Source organism: Egretta garzetta, unplaced genomic scaffold (genome assembly GCF_000687185.1).
Source record: "Egretta garzetta isolate BGI_Z169 unplaced genomic scaffold, ASM68718v1 scaffold126, whole genome shotgun sequence".
Lineage (NCBI taxonomy): Eukaryota > Metazoa > Chordata > Aves > Pelecaniformes > Ardeidae > Egretta > Egretta garzetta.
The window spans coordinates 714,314-723,147 of record NW_009260128.1 but is presented as its reverse complement, the minus strand read 5'-3'; the positions used below and the strand labels follow the sequence as shown (position 1 = coordinate 723,147).

At 38.3% G+C, this 8,834-nt stretch overlaps 1 protein-coding gene across 1 annotated transcript in view; it reads right to left on the bottom strand.

Annotated features, from left to right (window-relative positions):
• The window catches only part of LOC104128651 (myelin basic protein), a 96,489-nt gene extending 92,938 nt beyond the window's left edge, over positions 1–3,551 (bottom strand). The window contains exons 1-2 of the mRNA XM_035896938.1: positions 3,469–3,551; positions 1,619–1,754 (exon numbers count right to left, since the gene is read on the bottom strand). The gene's annotated coding sequence lies outside the window, so the exon portion shown is untranslated. The remainder of the gene's footprint in view (positions 1–1,618; positions 1,755–3,468) is intronic.
• Positions 3,552–8,834: the final 5,283 nt, after the last annotated feature.

Sequence of the window (8,834 nt, the reverse complement as noted above, 5' to 3'; positions counted from 1 at the left end):
CCTACAGGAAAAGACTTAAAAGCTGAAAACCAGTGGCATTGATTAAACCTGTAAATCTGCACTTCTGTTTCCTTTATTGTTTTGAATGTGTCAGAAGGAAAGCATGTGGTCAAAATTCGCATGATCAACCCCTTCTTACTCTAACACTAATACAGCTAGACTTTACTTCATCTTTTTCAAGCACAAATGAGCGCAGAAGTTTAAACTCAAGATAAGTTAGCTATAGGTACCTTCTATAAATTCCTTATGTAGGGATAAATCTACTTTTTAGCCAAAAGGACAAAAGCAACCAGCCAGATCGTGAGAATATCCTGAAAGTTACAGAATTCTCCATGCCACCTATTAAACGGAGAAAACTCAGTAACCCTTGGGGGAAAAAAAGGTTTCAAAAAAAAAAAAAAAAATTGACATGAATTAGGAAAGGAAACGTATAGTGCCAATTGTTCTGTAGATGTCTGATTAGGAAGCAAAAACATACATACATGCAAGCCTGTAAACATTAAAATAATTTATAGCAACAAAAAGACCTAATTTTTCACTTTAGCCTCAAGCAGAAGTCTGCCTTACTTGATTGAAAACTGAGCACATGGGTCATGCAGGTACTTGCATCCTGAAGTGTTAAGACTTAAAACACTGATTTGGGTTCTTACTGTCATGAGGAGACCACACTGCATAGGTTCTACCTGCACCAATCTTTATGCAATGAGTTGAGTCACTGATTTCAACGGGATTACTCATTGTACGATCTTTGTAGGAACTTGCAGCCAACTATTCAAAAAATCTGAGCTGGAAAAAGATTCGTATTTTCTTTTTAGTCACCTTCATAACATACAGGTTACCAGACTAAGCAGCTCTCTATATAGTGAAGAAGCAGCTTCTTGCACTTATTAACAAATGTCAGTCAACTGATCAACATTCTTGTTTGCAGAGAAATCCCATAAACAGCCACAAGAACAGTCACGAAGCTCCAAAACAGTGAAAAACCAGAAGTACTGTAGAAATGTAGTAACCTACTTTGAATCCAGTGTGAATCACATCTAACAATAAGCTGCCAAAATAGGCCTGAGCATGAGATGGGGCTTATGACTGCAACAGCATACGCCCGAAACCTTCCTGATGAAACCCTGCAAGTTTCATAAAACCTGGGAGATGAAAGATTTTGCACGAGCTTGACTCACAAAATGAGAGGGGGACACTATGCAGGTCTGCAGCATTCAGAGTACAGCACCAGCTCCCCTACAAAACTCCCCACCAAGACTGTGGGTTTCAGAATATTAAAACAACCTCGAGAGGCTCAGGAAATAACAGGTCGTGTGAGCAAACCAATTTAACAGGACTAAAAGTTGAAAACGTTTCAGCTACCCAACGATTCTTTTGGGTGAAGTGAGTGAATTACAGCAGGAAGCGGTGAACGCCAGCAGTCACCCAGCCACCTCAGCACTATGCGGCGGCCACACACTGAGCTGAATCGGTTCTGCTGCCGAAACCCGGGCACTTCCCAGTTGATGACTGATACAGAAATAACTCCGGCTATCCAGGCTGCTTCAAGTCATTCCAAAAACAGCCCAGGGATTTTGCCTGGGGAAATAAAATAAAATGTCTCTTCCCATCAATTTACCTTCTTACGGAGTCAGCTAACAGGTAGCGTGACAGAAGCCTAGACCAAGCTGCTTTCCTGCTTTCTTCACAATAGGAATCCAGGCAGCAACAACTACAGAAACACCACTGCCTTACCCAAGGAAACTTCTTGCTGTCTGCCAAACACAAAACAATAACTGAACAAATACAAAAAGAGATGGAAAAAAACTCAGTCCTACACGTCACATTATAAACAATACCCATAAAAATACAGGTAAGTTGGGATCATATAACTTATTTCACTTCATTTGAACAGTGGATTAAAAATGGGGGTTTAGAAACATGTATCATCATGTAATTTTTTTAGCCCGCTCTAGTCTGCCTGTTGGATATTTGTAGTTAAAAAAGAGGTTCTAATCATCTTCACACACACACACACACAGAGTCCTATGAAGAGGTTTACATTATGATTTAGAATTTTCACTGAAAGGCAAAAAAAGGCTTCTCTAAACTTTTTGAATATACCAAGAAATGCAACGGTATCACTATCTGCAGGTTATGCTGTTTTAACTGCAAAACAGCATTTTCTTATTCACTCATGGGAGCCTGAGAAAAGTTCACCCCTTGTAATCATCAGACTCTAAAGAGTGTCCTTTCCCTGTAATATCTCACAGAACATTATAATTTTTGTATATTCTAAATACAAACGATAGACTTCAGTCCAGGAGCTGGTTTACAGTGACAGCTCACCAACTGTAATTCAGGAGTTACAAAAGGCTCTAAGCCAATGCACCTGGAGCACCTTTATTCAACATTAATGGTTACTTCGTATTAAAATACATAAATAACCAAATGTAAATCACAAGGTGCTGCAAATGCATTGTTAAATATGATCCTTGAAGAGTAATTTAGTTATGTAAAATAAGGGTTCGATCTTACCTCTTCCCACACACTTAATTATGACTCAACAGAACTACACATAATAATAAAGGTATGCAAGTACTTCCATATTTACAAGCACCAGAACATAATTATTACCTTGTCTAGGAATATGTACTCACCACAGACTGATGTTGTTGGATAATGGTGCAGAGCTACAACGCTAGATACATTTAGCAAATGCTCCTGGCCTTACTCATGCATGGGAAGGATAACCATGGAATATAAAAATATTTGAGGAATTTACTTAAAACTTCCTACGAAATTAATGACTATTCTTATGCAAGTAAATATTACATTTTACTACTATATCCAGATCTTATTAGACAAAATAAAAAGTTTAATTACTTTTAAGAAATGTGCAAGTTCTCTCTAATTTCAGTAGCCCGCTAATGTAGACTCTTAATTACAAACTTACCCAACAAAATGACATGCAAAAGCTTCCCCCCCTCCGCCCCCCCCCCAGTGTCAGGTCCAGGTTATGTAGCTTCCTGGGAAGCAAGACGACACATTGCCCAGCACTGGGTGCCAGCTAGATGGAAATCTTTGAACAGATTTTTTATTTTTTTAGGCTCTCAGTGTGATACACAACTTCAGAAGAAAGCTCTTTGCTTCAGCCTTCTTTCAAAACAGAGCAAGACACTGGGCACGCCTTATCTGTTTCTTCAGAATTCCCTCATCGCAGTAACCTAGTACTCCACTGCACCAAGAAAGAAAACCTCCGGCAGGTGCAGGTGAGTGACCTGCAGCTAATTCCATCAGCAGCCACAGTCAGATGCTTTGGAAACAGATGTGAGCAACCACGTAACAAAAGTAACCTGCCTCATGAGCAACCTCCTTCCAAGGAATCCTGCCTTCTTAATTCCAGTGTTAAATTATTTCATAAAATATACTGCTTTATAACCCTTACACGTTTCATCGTTATTTATTACAGATTTAATTTTTCATTACCTGTGAAACTGTACAATCCTTGCTGTATCAAATCTTATTTCACTTTTGACTTCCACAATTATATTTCTCTGAAGATTCCTTCCTGAAAGAAAAATACATTATTCCAGACACATTTCCATTGTGAATGATCAAAACCAAGATTTCAGTGGCAATCATAGTATTTAAATATGAGAAGTCATCATGAGTTTAGTACCAATAAGTGTATTTAATCATGCTTGTACAATGCCTTGCGTATCAGAGTCCTGCCCTTCCTGGCCTATCTAGACACTACAACAATTTCTATGATTACGGACAACTGTACATGCCCTTAGCAAGGATCCTAGACCTAGAAAACCATCCTTCTGAGAGACAGGCCAAGTTCTGAAACACTATTTATCTGAGAAAGTACTCCCCAGTGCTAACACAGTTGCTCAATAGTTTACATACACCTCATATATCATTGCAAAGGATATCAAAATTATTTAGTTTTCACTACAATTTTATGCAAACAGTATGACACAGGAGAAAGAATATATTCTGGGAAAGAATGCTGTTGCAAGTTATTTCCTAAAATTGCCATGGGGCAAGTACAGCAGACAAGACCCAAGGGGTTTTTTAAGATCTTTTCTGACTGCTTTGAGTACAATTTTCCTCTATCTGTCACCAACAAGAAAAATATTGCATATTATTTTTTGTAAAAGCATGTGATTTTCAGGAATCTCACCTCAGCACAGATAAGGATAGTCCAAACCTGATTACAGACAAGAGTCTGTAAAAACAATTATAATGAAGTTGCTAAACCACACATTTATTTTCTGTAGCTTAGATTTCTCTTGCTTTCCTCATCTTTCTTCCTCCAACCCACTCCACTCTCCTTGCTGCAACACTATCAGCCTCATCCCACCCATTAAGAAAAAGAAAAGATACCATTTAAAACAAATGTCTCAAAAGGGCTTTTCTGCTTCCCTTCATGAACAGAAAGATGCTCACCTGATGTCACTTAGCACACACTGAGATCTACACTCCCTTATATAAACACAAATCCTCAATGATGGTAATCAAATAGCATTAGCCACAAGCTTATTGTTTGTCTTCGAAACACTAAGAATTAGAGGAGCACTGTGACCTCTATGTCAATCCACCTGCCAGGTTCATAAGGAGTTTTCCTTAATCACCTCCACTTGAAAAAGAGAGGCCAGTGCATTTGGTGGGGGAGCTAGGTACCACGCCAAAGACCTGGGGCAAGGTACAGATGCCCCCAACACGTCCAAGCATGCAACCATGCCATTTCTTCTGCCTGCTGCACTTCTACCACAGCACCTACACCTCAGGGGCTTAACAAAATGTGGATTTCCTTCTATGTCTTCCATGCCTGTGCTGAGATACTTGTGCCTCATAGCTATTCCCAGCCTGGGAACAGAGAGGACCACATATATGTCTAATATACACATCTCTTGACCGTGTACCAAAAAGGAAATGTTGCCCTCCTATGAAATTAAGACTGTTTTGTCTATTTTTATCTCAGCCACTAATATCAACAGGTTCATTTAATTTGCTACATACTGCCTTTTACACACAACACCACAACAAAACAGGCTGGTTTGGGAAGGGGTTTTTAATCCATATTAGAGAACTGTTTAGGTCTGCATGGCATGCAAGCCTAGGAGCAAGGATCTATTTTTCCTAACTCTCTGAAAAGGATCAGACCATAATCATTGGTGATTTTTTTCCACCACCTGTGTGCTCCAGAGAGAAAATAATTTGACATTGCAGTAAAACAAATTCTCTGATTAAAAAAAAAAAGGACAGAAAGATATAGAGAGAATGGCTAAGAACAGGGACACATCATAACCTCATTCTATATAAAGATATGCAGTAGACTCTTAAGACCATCACTTTTCATTACCATTGCTTCTAAAGTACTTAATTTCCTTTAGGAGTAGACCTCCACATCTGTGGACTTCACCCTCTTGGCATCAATGAGTCAACAACTAAAAGGTACACGCCTGTCCTAAGTGCTAAAATATTTTTTAAAAAGACAAACCAGCACACAAGAATATATAATAGAAGCAAAGTATAAACCAAAAGAAAAAAAAAATTAAATTCAAATTCAAACCATAGAGAATTTCAGGCCAAAGGAAAAAGCACAGAGCAATAAAAAAACCAATACAGATAAGATCATCATTTGTTAATTGGAGATTTCAGGTTTTGAGATTAAGGTATTCTGAAATCAGACAAGACCTAACATCTGTTTTCACATAAAACCAAAAAGATACCATGAGAATAAAACCAAGACATATTCAAAGACTTACATTTTTTCCCCATTCTCTGCTTAGAAAAACAACTCCTCTCCAAATGGTGAATGGTATATTCTCCCTTTTAAAGTGAGGTAGGTCACCTAAGCTTCCCAGTCAACATAGCACTGTAGAGACTGATAACAAAATGCACACCTGCAATCCTAAGCACACATAAATCAAAGGCACTGTATGCTGGCTCTTATCTTCTCATATTCAACAGTCTGACAGACAGGACAGGGAGATGATTCACTGTCTCCAGACACCGTTAACTTTGCTGTCAGAAAACACCAAACCACTATATCATTCTCAATTAAAAAAAAAAAAAACAAAAAAAAAAAAGGAAAAATCCCCTCTGTCTGGCCGACCTTCCTCTCCCTCTGTTCTAACTTCATATATAGTCTATCTATACTGTAAACATATCAACCAAAAGATGGGTTTCCTGTAAATACTCCTCTGTTACATTTGGCATAAATATTGATATTACGAAAGGTCTGACTTTCACCATACTTCACATTGACTCCCTCTTGGCTCAATCTACTCCTGTAAATTCATGTCCCTCCCTTCCCATAAAATCGCTGCCAAGGAGGCACAAAACATAATCTTTCTTTTCTGACATGAAAAAAAAAGCACCCTTAACTATATCCTTGTATTTCTCACTTCTTGTGCATTATGCTTCTCACTTCTTTTTGCCTTCTCTTTTACTAGCTTAATTCCCCGAGGGTTCATGCATGAGATTATGCTCTGAAAGTAACTTTTCAAGTAATTTGATGGAGACTTAGTCCTCAATCTTTTGATACATGAGTGTGCTTAAGACACGTAACAAGGTTCAAGGTTCATGTGACAGCCTCCTAACATGTTACCATTCTCCACAGTCCACTAGCACAAACCCAAACAACACTGTTCTCCAGCTGGAAATGGTTTGCTATGCAAGCTGCAAGTGACAGCTCATGAAGCTTAAGTATAGATTTGTCAATTCTTCTGCTCCTAAATCAATAAGTGAATTCAATAACAAAGTGACTTGCAAACCTGTAGGGAAGAAATCTTTCTGTGCTCATGAATGCCTATCTGGAAACACAGATACTATGACACCAGTTTGGGATTTTCTCTGGCAACGATACAATGGTTTGCTTTCCTTTCTGAACAGAGAAAGCAAAAATATTTTTTGCTAAAGATAATTGTATACCTGAGAAATCAATAAATCAATCTCCTTTTCAAATGGAATTTTAGTCCAGGTATTTTGGGCTTTAGTTCTTTAGGTCAGAGGCTCTGCAGGTTACAGTCACTAATCTGTGAGTTGTTGAACTTGGAATTTTAAATAATGAGTAACAGCAGCAACCAACCCTGGCACTGAAATCTGCATGAGAAACCACTTAAGTCTTTACATCACTCCAATACAATTATTGTACTTGTGTGCTCTTCAAATATGCTTTCAAGTACGCATGCCTCATACTCGAACATTGCCTCATTTTACCTAAATCTTAAATTTCATGTACTAATTTTGCTTTCCCAACCTTTATCCAGACTATGTACAGAGACAGTATAGAAACAGTCATTACTGAATTACTATTGAAGGGAACATCGACAGACTCGGGGAAAAATTTCTATTTGAGCATGAGAATGTATGAAATGTACACAAGACAGCTATTTCCCCTTCTTTCATTAAACAGAAAATCAGGCTGTTTATTTCATGTTAAAAGGAGGACAAAAGAATGTGACAGGCCAAGCACTAGTTTCTTCAGAATAGTTTTCCAGTGCAGTTCATCATTTACATCAAATTCAGTGTACTAAAAAAAAAGATAACAAAATCTGGCAACATGTCAAACTAATGGAATAAGAAAACACGTGCCTCACTAAGATGACTTGCAATGTATTCACTTTCAAAGATGATTACCAAAATATATCTCAAACCCACTATATGATTAAAAGTTAAGTAAGCTTATATATAATATTCACAGCACCCATCACAAGATTATCTTGTTCTTGAACAAGTTGCACTTGTAAACTACAGGGACAAAGTATTTTACTTTTATTGCTAACTGAATGATTTTTAAATAAGAAGAAAATATTTCCTATACCATCATTAAAATCGTGACAGGGTCTACAGCTGTCACCCAAGAGGGGGTCTCATTCCAGACAGTATGCAAAGACAGCGAGGAAGTTCCTTCCCTAAAGGTCTTGCAACATAAGTATACAAAACATATGAGTAGGCGGTAAACCCTTCTCCCATATTACAGGTGTAGAAGAAAGGCGGAGATAAGTTAAGGGCAATACGTGAAAAATTACTTACAGCCCCCTTGAGAAGCTTAGGCAGAACTTTAGAAACTTAAATCCAGAGTTGCAATTCTGAAAACCCGTTCTCAGCTACCATGAAATGCTGGGGTTTGTAATCACAGCAGACAGCTCCTTTCTTATTTTACAAGTGCTTCATGGACTTCAAGTTCTGCCATCAGTCATACAAAATAACACTCCAGCCACGATGACATGGCGAAGCAGCTTCACATGGTTTTACACCAGAACCCCATCAATATACAATGAGGTATTTCTCTGCCATCCTACGTCTTAATTCAGCTGTCTTTCTCAGACACAGAAAATGCTAACCATCAGGCTCGCTCAGGCTTATCACAAGACAGAGTGGAAACCACTGCAATACCCCCCTCCCTGCCTTTTTTTAAGCAGCTATAGCAGGAGCTCACCCATACCATTAGATAATAAGCTTGTGATTAGCATACTCACACAGGATGTGGGAAACCAGGGATCATTTTAGAAGATACTGAGGGGAAAGATCAGCCTGACTTGATCACAGGATAACTGTGAGTCACCAATGTGATCTGGCAGGGGAAAATTAAAAAAAAAAAGCAAACAGACTTACATTGTATTATGAGGGGATATTTCCAGTCAAGATAGGGAAGAATTAATGTCATCATGCAAGCCACTAGCATAACCTCAACTGAATACAAGGTACAATTCTGTTCAGCCGTATTTAACAACATGAATTTTTTACTAGAACAGATGCGAGGATGATGAGCAATAGGAGCCTATTATACAAGGATAAGACTAAAAGCACATGACATGTCAAGCCTAAGTAAAGCA